This window comes from Coenobita brevimanus, chromosome 105, assembly GCF_032717465.1.
Source record: "Coenobita brevimanus isolate Jiangsu-jjx chromosome 105, ASM3271746v2, whole genome shotgun sequence".
NCBI classification, from domain to species: Eukaryota; Metazoa; Arthropoda; class Malacostraca; order Decapoda; family Coenobitidae; genus Coenobita; species Coenobita brevimanus.
The window spans coordinates 1,652,222-1,665,260 of record NC_137058.1 but is presented as its reverse complement, the minus strand read 5'-3'; positions in this window follow the sequence as shown (position 1 = coordinate 1,665,260).

Genomic DNA, 13,039 nt, shown 5'->3' with positions numbered 1-13,039 from the left:
TATATACATCTCTGAAGTATTTGAAAAGGTATTGCATAAAAAATCCCTCCTTGATAAGTGGGATATTAATGCTAAAGATAGGGTTTAGCAACCTGAACACTCTCTTACAGTACCTGGCTTGGACTAGTGCAGTGTGATGCCTGAGCAGCAGTTGATTACACCGAGCTGCCGTGATGTGACTGCTGGCAATCATCGGTACTTCACATATACGCTTTAATGCTTTGCTAAAAGCAATCTCAAAAGCTTTAAAATTTTTTGAGTTAAAAGAAGAATCATGGTTCCATAATGGAAGTCCGTAGTCTGGTAAACAATAAGATTTAAAAAGAAATAAAAATGTGTCCCTGTCAACGGCTTTAAAATCCCTAAAAATACTATTAAATGAGGCATAAAAATTATTAAGTCTAAAAATAATATCATCATTGTCTTTAAAATTAAAACAGACATTATGTCCAAGATAATTAAAAACCTTTACTACCTGCAGTGTATCACCGTTCAGCTCAATGCTCTCTGTTGTCTCATCCACTTTGTTACTAAAAATAACACACTTAGATTTTGTCCTGTTAACCGTAAGCAAGTGTTCATCTATACAGGTACAAAGTTTACTATATAAAGTGTCCATTTCTGCAGGTGTCTCTGCCAGTAGTACTAAGTCATCTGCATAAGCTAATATATTGCATCTGAGTTCTCCATAGCAGCATCCAACATCAGTGTCTGTTATCTCATTAATAATGCTGTCTATATAAAAATTAAATAAGAAAGGTGACAAAACTCCTCCTTGTCTCACACCTTTCTCTATAGTAGTAGTAGTAGTAGTAGTAGTAGTAGTAGTAGCAGCAGCAGTAGTAGTAATAGTAGCAGCAGCAGTAGTAACGGCAGCAGGGGTAGTAGCAGTAGATGTAAGAGAAGGAGTAGCAGTTGTTATTGTCAACGTCGTAGTATTAATAACCACATGATATTAACATAACCCCACTTTAAATCTTTTGAAATAATATACAGAATAAGTACTTTACATCTAAGTTTTGACAGCACCTGAAGAAATCCAAGTTGGGCCAAAACACTTGCGTCTTACCCTCTCTCTCTCTCTCTCTCTCTCAAGAAAAAAAAAGACAGCTCCAATATTACCCATCGCCCGGAGTCAAACAGTCCAGGTAAGAACAAATGAACCCCTGTCTACCTTCGTATGTACATCAGTAAAATATCCAGAATCATATTTACACGAAAAACACAAAAATAAATAAATTCACGTACACCCAGCGTGCTTACTTTTTACTGTGTATGATTTTTTATTTTCTGTCTCATATATAGATAGATAGATAGATAGATAGATAGATTTATTTTCTGTTTCTATTGACGTGTAACAATACCTATATACGCTTATAGACAGCCAGACAAACGGATGAGTATAACAGACAGACAGACGCACTGACACGTGTGAGGCATTAAACAGGGCGGCAGGTAGACAGGTGAGAGAGAGAGAGAGAGAGAGAGAGAGAGAGAGAGAGAGAGAGAGAGAGATGATAGCTCAAAACCTTACAAAGTTGTCTCCATTTCCAGGCCACGGGTTTTTCATCAGTGAGGCGTAAGGAGTCTCTCTCTCTCTCTCTCACCACTCTTATCTCGCCCCGTCACCCACTAAATCACACCTACATTCGCTCACATTCGCTCACGCAACTCACTTGACTCTCTCATCCTCGCTCACTGACTCCCATTCTCTCACTTTTTCTCACAAAGTGGCCGTAAATCTCCCCAGTCTCTCTCTCTCTCTCTCCATCCATCCATTCATCTATCTATCTATCTATCTATCTATCTATCTACAGACTCTTGGACATAGAAAACGGACTATGAGGTATGAAATTGCTGTGGAGGTGCTGGTGCTGTGGTGCTGTGGTGGTGATATTGTGGTGCTGTGGTGGTGCTGTGGTGATGCTGTGTGGTGCTGTTATGGTGGTGATATGGTGCTGTTATGGTACTGTGGTGGTGGTATTATGATGCTGTTATGGTGCTGTGGTGGTGATATCATGGTGCTGTGGTGGTGATACTGTAGTGTTGTATGGTGCTGTTATGGTACTGTTATGGTAGTTATGGTGTTGTTATGATGCTGTAGTCCTGTTATGGTGGTTATGGTGCCGTGGTGGTGCTGCTGTGGTGCTGTTATGGTGTTGTTATGGTGCTGTTATGGTCCTGTGGTGCTGTTATGGTGCTGTGGTTGTGTTGTTATGGTGCTGTGGTGATGCTGTTATTATGTTGCTGTGGTGGTGATATTATGGTGCTGTGGTGGTGCTGCTGTGGTGCTGTTATGGTGTTGTTATGGTGCTGTTATGGTACTGTCATGGAGTTGTTATGGTGCTGTGGTGATGCTGTTATGGTCCTGTGGTGCTGTTATGGTGCTGTGGTGGTGGTGTTATGGTGCTGTGGTGGTGCTGTTATGGTGCTGTAATTGTGCTGTTATGGTGCTGTGGTGGTGCTGTTATGGTGCTGTGGTGGTGCTGTTATGGTGGTTATGGTGCTGTTATGGTGCTGTGGTGGTGCTGTTATGGTGGTTATGGTGCTGTAATGGTGCTGTGGTGGTGCTGTTATGGTGGTTATGGTGCTGTAATGGTGCTGTTATGGTGCTGTGGTGGTGCTGTTATGGTGCTGTAATGGTGCTGTTATGGTGCTGTAATGGTGCTGTTATGGTGCTGTTATGGTGCTGTAATGGTGCTGTTATGGTGCTGTTATGGTGCTGTGGTGGTGCTGTTATGGTGGTTATGGTGCTGTTATGGTGCTGTTATGGTGCTGTTATGGTGCTGTTGTGGTGCTGTTATGGTGCTGTTATGGTGCTGTGGTGGTGCTGTTATGGTGCTGTGGTGGTGCTGTTATGGTGCTGTTATGGTGGTTATGGTGCTGTTATGGTGGTTATGGTGCTGTTATGGTGCTGTTATGGTGCTGTTATGGTGCTGTGAGTCAAGGTGAGAGTTACGGGCGACACTCGACGTCTAGGGAGCAGCCTTCCGGAAAATTGAATTCTGATTGGTGAGGTCTTCCCCCCTCCCCCTCCCTCTCCCCTCTCCTCCCCCTCCCCCGCCTCTGTCTTCTCCCCCTCCACCGCCTCTGTCTTCTCCCCCTCCCCCTCCACCCCCTCATCCTCCTTTCTCCCTCCCCCTCCACCCTCGCTTTCTCCTCTCCCCTCCCCCTTCACCCTTCATTCGTCCTCTCCCCCTTCCCCTCCACTTCCTCTTCCTCTTGTCCCCCTCCTCCCTCCACTCCCTCTTCCCCATCTCCCCCTCCCCCTCCACCCCTACTTCCTCCTCTCACTCTCCACCTCCACTCCCTATTCCTCCTCTCGTCCTTCTCTCCTCCTCCCTCTCCCCTTCCTCCCTTCTTCTTCAGTTCACCTCCCCCTGCACTCCCCTACCCCTCCACCTCTTGCCTCACTTGTCTCCCTCAACCCTTTCCTCTCCCCACACTATCTCCCGCCCTCCTCGCCTTCTCCCAGCCCTTTCCTCCCTCACTCATTCACCCCTATCTTCCCCTTAGTCTCCTCCAACCCCTCTCTCCTCCTTTCAATCCTTTTCCCCCCACTCCTCCACACTCCCTTCTCTTGCAACCCTTCCCTCCCCACCTCTCTCTCCCTCCGACCCTCTTCCTCTCCCTCTCCAACTCTCCCTTCCCCCTTCCCTCCTTCTGAGCCCCATACATCCCCCTCGCAACACTCCCCTCCCCCCTGCACATCCCCCTCCCTCTCTCCCTTCCACCTCCCTCTCTTCCATCACCCCTCCTTCATTCATCCTCGTTTCTCCTACTGTCTCCCTCCCTCCCTCTTTCCACCCCTCTCCTCCCTTCATCTCTCCCTCCCTCCTCTTGCCTCCTCCCCTCCACTATCCTCCTGCACCCCCCTCCCTCTCACCCTTTCTCTCCCTTCCCCATCCTCTCTCAATCCTTCCTTATATTTTCCTCTTCCATTTTCTTTCCTCAACCCTTCCCCCCTCCTCTTGTCCCTCCCCAGCCCTGCCTCTCTCTCCCTGCCATTTCCTCCCTGTTTCCTCCCTTCCCCTCCCTCTGTCTTTCTCAATCTTTACCCCTCTCACAATCCCCTCATCTTCCTCCCTCCCTCCTTCCTCTCACCCTCCCAACCCTCTCTCTCTCCTTTCCTCAATCCTTCTCTCCCTGCATCCCCCCTTCCTCCCTCTCAGCCCTTCCTACTCCTGTCTCTCTCTCCCCCCCCTTTCCTCTCTCTCTCTCTCTCACCCACCCAAACCACTCTCCCTGTCTTAGCTCTTTCCTCCCTCCATCTCTCTCCCTTAACCCACTTCCTCACATCTCCCTTCGTTTCCCCTTCCTTGCCTCTGCCTCCCTCCTTCCCCCTTCCACTCCCTTCCCTCCCTTCCTCGCCTCCATTTCCCTTCTCCCCTTTCCCTCTTCCTCTCCCCTTCGCTTTTCTCTCTCTCCTTTATCTCCACTTCTCTTCCTTTCCACTACTTCCTCCCTTCCCTTCTCTTTCTCCCCTTCCTCTTCTCTTCTTCCACCGCCTCTCATTTCTCCCTTCTTCTTCACTCACTCCTCCCTATTTCTTCTTCTTACTCCCTTCCCTTGTTCTCCCTCCCTCTCCCCCTCTCTCATATTCTCCCTCTCTCTCTCTCTCTCTTCCCCAGTCCTTCTTTCATTCCTTCCCATGAAATTTCCCCGACATTTCCAATACTGTCTGGCGATCCTACTCACTTTTTCATACCGGCTTCAGCTTCAGAATTGGTAGGTAAGAGGGAGCCATTTTTCTTCAGTATTCCCTCTTAACAATTACCCTCCAAAGACCCACTCAGTATATTGCTCTTTGTCTTCCTCTGTCTTCCTTTCTCCTCCTCCTCCCCTCCATCACCATTTCCTCTCCTCCTCCACTTCTCCTCCATTTATCATCTCCACCACCTCCCCAGTTCCGTCATCCTCTCACCTAAAAGGCTTTCCCCTCCCTTCTCTCCCCAACCCTTCATCAATTTCGCATTTCCTCTCCCCCTCCTCTCTCCCTCTCCCTCTCTCTCTCGATATATATGCCCTACTTCATCGTTTTTTTATCTCCCTCCCCCTCCTCTCTCTCTTTCCCTCTCTTTATACTTCAATATTGCTCGCATTTTTCTGATTTCCTCTCGTCTGTCTTTCCCTTCCTCCATTCTCTCTCTCTCTCTCTCTCTCTCCAACCATCTGTCCACCCACCTCACTGTCTTTCCCTTCATTTTCTGTCTGTCTGTCTGTCTCTGTCTCTGTCTGTCTGTCTCTCTCTCTCTAAGATCGCAATATTTATCATCCTTTTTTTACTCCCTATTAAGAAACGAAAAGGCCTTGAGTGAGGGTGGCCAGTCGCGGACCCCTGAGTGGCATTATTTAAAGAACAAACCCCCAACCAATCCCCGGATCCATACCCTTTACATCAGATAGGAGCGCCGCAACCGGCTAGGCCACCAGGCGCCAAGGAGCATCATTTCTTAGCCTCGTCAATCAGGTTAATATATTCTGTTCCTTAATGACTACTAACAGGCGATTATGTGCAATTTAAGGGATGACCTGGGGTAATTACGAGGTTAATGAAGGTTAATGAGGGATCTATCTAACCCCTTCAGTTTAAATTTCTCCCTAAATGAGTAATATCAATACGACAAACGATTAGGGTCATATTAAGGATGAATAAGGCTGTTGAGGTATATGGGCTTCTCTCTCTCTCTCTCTCTCTCTCTCTCTCTCTCTCTCTCCTCATCCATCTTCCTCACCTCGTCATCTCGCCCCATCATTCTCTCCTCTACGCTCTCTTTCTCTCTCCCTCTCTCTCTCTCTCTCTCTCTCTCCGTAATGCATCTTCCTAACCCCATCATCATCACCATTCCCTCTTCTTCCCTCTCTTCCCCCTTGCTCTTCTTCCTCTCGCTGTTAATTTCCACTTAACCCATCCCGCCACACGAGGCCTTTGTCACCTAATTCCTGCAGCACCACCACACGATTCTCTTCACGGCTTTTATACATCGTTCACAGTACAGGCACAGATCAAGGCTTCATCGGAATACCTTAGCATGACCTGTCTCTCCTAAACTTAACGAGAGGAAGCACAAGGAAAGAGTAGCATAACATATCACAGTGAGCAGGTTAACATTATTTCTTTTCTTAATTATTTCTTTTGTTCTTAATTAAATATTTTCTTAGCAGGGGTACCCGGCGTTGCCCTGGTAAAACCCTATGATTCTGCATACCGGTATTGCCTGGGACCCTATGATGGCTGCTCCCCTTGTGTGAAAAGACTCCCGGAGCCCCATTTTACCCACTACACTTATGTTCCTCCTCGCACCCATTACCCCAAGGGCATATTCCCCATGCACCTAACCCTACCAGGAACCTATTTGCCCACATCCCACCGCTGCCACCGTTTACTGTTGGAACTTCGTAGCCACCATTTATATATAAGTAACTCTTTAGTAACGTTGGGTCTGGTTAGTACTTGGATGGGTGACCGCCTGGGAACACCAGATGGTGTTGGCATAACGTTCTCCCTACGTGTCAAGTGGGGTTGGTGGAGGATTAGTGCCCCTCCCTGTAAAACAATTAACTCTAAGCCCTGGGCCACCCCGTTTGGGATACATGGCGTCTGGCAATGAATGAATGAATGAAAAACTCTTTAGTGTTGTAATAGGTGAGTCTTGAGTTTTGGTTAAGGTTATTTTGGTAATCGAAGAGCAGGAGGCGTTAAAGATGAATACAGGGAGTTGATCTTGATTTATTATCTTCAAAGAAAGTCTAAGTTGAGCAGCGTATGTATTACACAGGGACTTAATTTACTAACTAAGTCTAGCTGGACCCCCTCTTCTTATTTGATCTCCCCACTACCTGCCGGTTCTATGGCTAGCCCCTTTCTGTGCTCTGATTCCTACATTCTCGTTTAGCAGGGGTCGTGTCACGTGTGCTATACTGTCGTGGAAGCTTCTAGAATACTGTATGTATGTGTGTGTGTACAGCTTCCGGTGCACGACCAGCATTCCTTCACTTTTAGAGTTGCAAGCTAATTTCCTTTTGCTTGATTCTCGCTGATACACTGCCTATCTCACACCCTGGCTTGGTGCTTCTGTCTATCTATCTATCTATCTATCATGCTATCTATTGTGATTTTTTATAATATGGAGTCCTGATACACCCACCCACCAAACTCACCCACCCACCCACCAACCCTTCCCACTCACCAAACTCACCCACCCACCCACCAACCCTTCCCACCCACCAAACTCACCCACCCACCCACCAAACTCACCCACCCACCAACCTTTCCCACCTACCAAACTCACCTACCCACCAACCCTTCCCACCCACCAAACTCACCCACCCACTCATCACACTGAAATTCGCCAATGTTCCTACTCCCAGCACCACGAAAGGTCTCTCAGGCTAAAGATAAACAAGGAAATCAATCAATCAATCAAGCAAGCAAGCAATCATTAAATCAATAAATAAAAGTAGCTGGTGGTGTCAAGATTACAATATGATAAAACACTGGCTTCCAAACACCAGGCGTCGAAGTCCATACGGCACCAGATCAAGTCAACTATCCTGACTAACAGTAAAACAGACGAGGGGGGGGGGGAGAAGACAAGGCCGAGAAAAGCTATAAACAAAAATAAAACGGGGAAAAAAACACTATGCAGGTACGACAGGGCTAAAAAAAATAAATAAAACCTAGGAATGTGTTACGTTACATGTGAGGCAAAGACCAATACGAGTTACAAAGAAAACGAGACGGTCCACAGAAAAGGTCCGGGAGAGAGAGAGAGAGAGAGAGAGAGAGAGAGAGAGAGAGAATATGAGGGAGGGTGCCATATGGACTGAAAAACTTTTATATGAAAAAAGAAAGAAAATAACAGACTGAGGGATTAATATATATTTTTTCCAAACTCTTCAATATACCAGTTCAAAGTTCAGTACAGTCCGGAGTCTGCAAATATGGTACTTAAAATGAGTCGCTACAGAAAAGGGAATAAGGGATAATTTTCTTTAAACCTTCACGACCTTCCCAATTGTCTGATATAAAAACACACACAAAGAAGGATTAATGTGTGTACTCGAACAGAATGTGTGTGTGTGTGTGTGTGTGTGTGTGTGTGTGTGTGTGTGTGTGTGTGTGTGTGTGTGTGTGTGTGTGTGTGTGTGTGTGTGTGTGGGTGGGTGGATGTGTGTGTGTGTGTGTGTGTGTGTGTGTGTGTGTGTGTGTGTGTGTGTGTGTGTGTGTGTGTGTGTGTTGTGGTATGATTTTAAGGGTTGTGGGTGTAGGCGTGAGGTGTGGGTCTGGAGGAAAGAAGAGGTGGGTGTGGGCGTGGACATCGATGTGGGTGTAGATGTGGATGTATGTGTTTTTTTTATTTATTTTTTTATTTTTTGCAAGGAAGAAGGAAAGAAAGGCCTCGAGCCCACAATATTACAGTTCCCTCCAAGAGAAAAACAAAATACAAGAGAGAGCCAAATTCAAGATCCGATCATTTCGATATGCCTGGACACACTGCGTTTGAATGACTGGAGGTCATAGGAAACAGGAAATACAGACAGAGGGAGACAGTTCCAGAGCAGACCTGTTGCATAAATGAAGGACTGGGAGTAAAGGTTAACTCTTGCATTAAAGAGCTGGACAGAAAAGGGATGAGAGTTTGCTGCTAGACGGGTGCCACGCGTCCGTCGTAGAGGTGGAGGAATGCAAGCAGACAGTTCAGAGGAGCAGTGACCATTGAAGCAGCGACAGAAAAGAGATAAAGATGCAACAGTGCGGCGAAGAGACAGAGGTTGAAGGGAGCCAGTAAGAGGAGGAGAGTTAATGAGACGAAAAGCCTTTGACTCCACCCTATTGAGAAGAGCTGTATGTTGGGAGCCTCCCCACACATGAGAGTTGTACTCCACACAGGGGCGGATAAAACCCCTGTATAGAGTCAACAACCATGCAGGGGTAAAAAAAGGAACGGAGTCGGCTTAGCACACCTAATCTCTTGGAAGCACATTTTACAAGAGATGTAATATGATCTTTCCAAGACAAGTCCCGAGTGAATAAGACCCCAAGCATGTTCAAGGATGATGCAGGATTAAGCTGAATATTATTAAACATTAGTGGGTACACCTGTGGAAGATTTTGTCGGGTGTGGGTGTGGGTAAGGGTGTGGGTGTGGGCGTGGACATGAGTGTGGGTGTGGGTGTGGGTGTGGGGGGGGACAGGAAGAAGGGTGTAGTGGGGGAAGGGTAACAGCAAAGAACCAGTCACCCATAAAACTTTATTGCCTTCGCTGAAACACCACGAGAGAGAGAGAGAGAGAGAGAGAGAGGAGGAAGACAGGTATATCGAAAGCAGAGAGACAGCGGAGGAAGGAAGCAGAAAGATAAGAGGAGAGAGAGAGAGAAGGATTGGAAGAAGGACGAGGAGGAGGAGAGACGGATGGGGAGGCGAGGAAGACACATGGAAAGACAAGGAAGACAGACAGAGGCTTGGAAGGGGGCTCCGTAACACCTCTTCCTTAGCGATTTATTTCACACATTAAACCTTAACGTCTAAGTCAACCCTTTCTCAGAATACGTTGTCTCTCGGGTGAACTAAATCGCCAGGAGTCAGAATCAAGCACCGTACCCCATTTGATGAGTGGATGGAGCCAGGGAGACTGTTTTTAAATCTTAGACTTGCCTGGGGTTTCTTTTAGGGCAATAAGTAGGCATAAATGGTTAGTGTATATATAGTTTGTTTCTCTCTCTCTCTCTCTCTCTCTCTCTCTCTCACATATTTTTCTCCCCCATTCCTGATAGTTATTCTGGTATATCTCTCTCTCTTTTATCTTACTTTCCCTTTCTCGCTTTACTCTCTCCCTTTCATGCACTGTCCTATTTAATTGCTATTCTCTCTCTCCCTCTCTCTCTCTTACACACACACACACACACACACCGGAGGCTGAAAATTGGACCCATCCTTGTAGTTATGAACGTCACTGAAAAATGATTTATAATTTTCTTTAAACTAGAGACCCGGATTGACAACTAACTCTCAGTACACGAATATCACTCCCCCACATCCCCCCCCCCACACAAACACCCCTCCCTCCATCCCTCCCCAACCCTCCTTCATCCCCCCTTCCCACCCTCTTCCTTCCCCCTCCCCTGCCCTTCCTACCTACCTTCCCCAAACCCCTCCCTATTCCCTTCCCCATCCCTCCCCGACCCCCCTTCATCCTCAACCCACCCTCTTCCTTCCCCCTTCCCTCCCCCACCTCCCTATCTTCCCTCCACCCCCCCCTCTCTCTCTCTCTCTCTCTCTCTCTCTCTCTCCGGTTCGTGATGATTGTGGCCCGTATTCCAGTAGGGTAAGAAGACTCCTAGCACCTCTTCCTTAGCGATTTATTTTCCAAACTACCCATTAACATCCTCCTGTTTTGCTTCTTATATCTTTTAAACAGATACAGACTGCATAACACGAGAATATAGTAACGAAGCAGAATCAGGAATAAATCGCTAAGGAAGAGGTGTTGGGGAGTTTACCTACACGAGAATACCGCCCTGAGAGTACGAGAAGTTCGGCCAGCCTCGCAGTTTTGGGCCGATAAATTCTGAGAAAGACGATGATGATAGGAATATGTCTGACTTTTGCTTACCTGGGAGAAGATTAGGAGAAATACACTGAGGTCGTTTGGACATGTGGAGAAAGAACGGAGAATGAAAGACTGACTAAGAGGGTGTATGTAGGTGAGACGGAGGGAGGGAGAGGGAGGGGTAGACCGAGGATGAGGTGGAGGGATGGAGTTGAGAGGTATATGAGGGAGGAGGGAGGGAGTTGGCGGGAGGGTAGTCAAATGGTGGGTGACAGGGCGACTTGGGGGCGTTTTGTCTGCGGCCACTCTTTGCGGGAATAGGGCGTCGGGCTATAGATAGATAGAAAGCCTACCTGTAATGAACGATGCAGGTTGATTACAAGTGACCGTAAAAGGAGAGAGATTTCCTCATACTTTCGCTCACTCTGTTTTCTTAATAGCTTTACCGAAGAAAAAGTTGAAGGAATACTATAGTTTTAATACCAGGCTCATCTGAATGTAAACGCCGTGGACTCCAGGCTGAAACTGTCCTCTCCTGCACACCTCCATTTGGGGGATAAAGGAGGGAGCTGAGGGAGGTTTGTATAACCGGGCAGCTCCACCGCCAAGTTACATCCGCGCCACCACTTGAAGGCGACCCACTCCATCACCAAGACAAAAAGAAAAAGCATAAATAACAAGAAAACTCATATACCTCGCTTCTTTGACTCAGTTAATAGAGAAAGCAGAGAGAGAGAGAGAGAGAGAGAGAGAGAGGGAGAGAGAGATAGCAAACTTGGGGGTCCTCTGATCGCCGTGTAATCGCCTTCTCCACCCACAAACTTTCCTCCACTAACTTTCCCTCCAGTCGTGCACGGAGGAGGAAAGGAAGGAAAGAGAGAGAGAGAGAGAGAGAGAGAGAGCACTCCACGTCTCCTTATCTCTCTCTCGGGCAAGACAAATGTATTCATGAGTTCCCAAGATTCTCTCTTAAGTCCTGCTCTCTCTCTCTCTCTCTCTCTCTCTCTCTCTCTCTCTCTCTCTCTCTCTCTCTCTCGTGAGTGAGTGAGTGAGTGAGTGAGTGAGTGAGTGTTAATGCTAAGACTCTTGTTCATTTCTACAACTCTTCTTTTCAAAACACTCTTCCTCTTTATTCCTTCAAGTTTTTTTACACATATATATTTGCCTCTGAAAAAAAACACACACTATTCAAATGCTGAAGGACATTTACTAATCTATATGGTACATTTTTTTTTCATTCTAAAGCTTTATACTGCAGCAAATAACTAATGTACTAAAATGAGAAAGTAAATTATTATTGTTTGAATTGATCTGCTTTCACACTTTCTTCCCTGCCCTGATTCTTCTTCCTTCTCTCTCTCCTCTCCCTTCCCCTATCTTTCTTCCACTCTTCCCTCTTCTCTCCCTCCTCCCCCTCTCCCTATTTCTCTTCCCATTCTCCCTTCTTCCCTCTTCTCTCCCTCCTCCCCCTTTCCCTGTCTCTCTTCCCTTCCTTCCTATTCTCTCCTCCCTCCTCCATTCCTTATCTCACTTCTCTTCCTCCTCATCCTCCCCCTTCTCCCTTCCTTCTTCACTCCCTCTGACCCATTTTCTCTTCTTCTCACCTTTCCTCTTCTCTCCTCCCATCCCCCTTCCCTCTTCTCCTCCCCTTCCCCTTCCCCCTTCCTTTTCCACCCTTTCCATCCCTCCCTTTTCTCTCCCCTTCCCCCCTTCGACATCTTTCTCCCCTTCCCCCTTTCCCTCTCTCCTCCCTCCCTCGCCTCCTCTTTATCTCCGCTACTTCTCTTCTTTTCTCCCACCTCCTCATCACAACACTGTAAATTAAACTATAATCTATCTATCTATCTATTGCCAGACGCCTTAATCCCATACGGGGTGGCCACAAACAAATCGCCTCCACGTCGTCTTGTCCCCCGCCATTTCACTGCCCTGCTCCCAGCTCATACCCCCCTCTCATATACCTCTCCACTCCATCCCTCCATCTCATCCTTGGCCTCCCCCTCCCTCTCTCCCCCTCCACCTCACTAAAATGTACTGCCAATTTATAGTGGAAAAGTGGAAGCTAGGGCGGCCACCATCCACTCACTTCATGTAATATTAACTTCAGGTGACTCTGCACTGAGTGACATATCAGTTGGTTTCTTGTGACCCGGACAACATTTACTATTCGATGGTAGGCATATAACCAAACAGACGCCTGGTAGTCTAGTGAGTTTAGGCGCCCCAGCCGGATATGGTCCAGTGGGATTCTACCTGTGAGGCGGTTGGGGTGTACTGTTCACATAATGCCACTCAGGGTCGAGCAACTGGTCACTGATTTTAAGCGTCTGAATCAAGTACCTCATCCTCGGGCTCCTACACACCTGATAGTCGGAAAAGGATTGGATGACGGATTGAAACTAAAATTATACCGTAACGTGGGTCGGATATTCGTCTTTTTTGCAGCTTATTTCACGTAGCTCCGTGGCGGAAAGAGACAACGCTGC